General features: G+C 37.6%; 1 long non-coding RNA gene across 1 annotated transcript in view; it reads left to right on the forward strand.

The window, feature by feature from the left end:
- The first annotated feature begins 1,226 nt into the window (after positions 1–1,226).
- The window catches only part of LOC119367260, a 3,616-nt gene continuing 3,149 nt past the window's right edge, over positions 1,227–1,693 (forward strand). Inside the window, exon 1 of the long non-coding RNA XR_005176243.1 lies at positions 1,227–1,379. This is a non-coding gene — a long non-coding RNA (uncharacterized LOC119367260). The remainder of the gene's footprint in view (positions 1,380–1,693) is intronic.

A 1,693-nucleotide genomic window follows, 5' to 3' on the forward strand; every position in this document is an offset into this window, starting at 1 on the left:
AATAATGGTGCATTCTTGGATAACGCACTGTTTGTTGATTATTGAAATAGTCGTGTGTCATAATAAAGTTTTTCCCCTGTTTGGTTTCATCTATGTGCATGGATGCTTCCTTTGGACTTCATGCAAGTGTTTTGCCCCATATCATGATTGGCTGACGAGGAGAGCACTTCTGCTCGGAAGGTTGAGTTCCTCTTGAAGTCAAAACCGGTAAATAATTTAATGGAAGGTGGGAGTGGCTCTAATGTGGTTTACATTTATCTGAACTTCCTTTTCTTAGAGAATCATATAGCTATGTTCTATTGTTCATGTATTTTATAACTATGTAATTACAAACATGTATTTAAATCAGATTATCATTCTTGGATTAGATAGCATAATTAGCGGGTTGTAAATATTTGATTTTGCAGCCAGGTTATTTCATTAGTTTTGTTTCAAGAATATTACTTTTGTCTTTGATTTGTAAGTACAAAAACAGAGAATAAAAACCTTCTTACCGAGATGACCTGATCCCAGATATTCTTTGGTACGGTTAGTGTTTTTACCTTCTGGTTGTTTCCATTGAATGGTTTTCAAACATTTAATTTAGGGATTCATAGGAAGGGCTAAAAACCACATAAGAAACGTCCATGGAGTTCCAATTTGGAGTTCAGCTTGAGATCCACCACTGATGACACGAGTCTGCTACCGTGCTCCTGTGAAGGTAACCGAAGGCCTGCGCCTCCCACCATGATATCCTCTCTCTGATTGCACCTCTTCATGTGAACTCCTCCCAATTCTTACCACTTTTTGGGTTGTTTGATTCAGGTTTCTTTTTTTAAAATTAAATCAAGTCTCAAGGAATGAGATGGAAGCGTTGTTCACGCTCTATGAGAGGTGAACCGCTCTATCAATGAGGATGAACTCATCCAATTGTTACCTCCAAAAAACTTCCTATGTGTTCTTGGGATCAAGTAATGTGATGTTGGTTTACTAAATTTTGGTATGTGTTCCTGTCAGCTAATAAGACCATCGTTTCCATTTTTCAGCACTGTATTGGGAACACTTTTACTATCCGAGGATACATCCAAAGTAAAGGTTATGCTATTCTTTATCTTCTCTCTTTTTTCTGGATGCACCTTTCCTATATCCTTTTCTATTCCTATTTGTTGCATACCTTATTTTTTAGAAGGTCTAATTGCAAGTATTTGCAAAGTCTAATTGTTATGCAAAATTTTCTGTACACCCCCATGTACCACCAGGTGAAAGTAGCACCATCAGCGTCCGTCGCCTTCATCCTGGACGTCCCCATGTTGTTTATGTACTGCCCAAAGGCACATCAGGTGCTTCTCCTCCATGGTTGATTGTTCACTAGGCTGGCCCGTAGAAGCACCATCGCTCAGGTCAATGGTTTCGCATACGCTGATATTTGTTAGTTTAGCGTATGGTTAGTAAATCGACATTTGCTTTGGCATGTGATTTGGGTATGCTCTTAGTTATGAGATAAATAATTTTATATTTAATTTACTTCTGGGGTGATTACTATATAAAGGGTATTTACTTATGGTAGTGTTTCCTATTAGTAATTGTTTGGGTGAAAAAATATATGATGGATTGCTACATTGTTTAATAACTGATATGAAAGGATTGACGAGGAGCGATCTGATATGCATAGGTGGCGATAAAGGTAAAATTCCAATATATCCTCCTACAAGAC

This window comes from Triticum dicoccoides, chromosome 2B (genome assembly GCF_002162155.2).
Source record: "Triticum dicoccoides isolate Atlit2015 ecotype Zavitan chromosome 2B, WEW_v2.0, whole genome shotgun sequence".
NCBI classification, from domain to species: Eukaryota; Viridiplantae; Streptophyta; class Magnoliopsida; order Poales; family Poaceae; genus Triticum; species Triticum dicoccoides.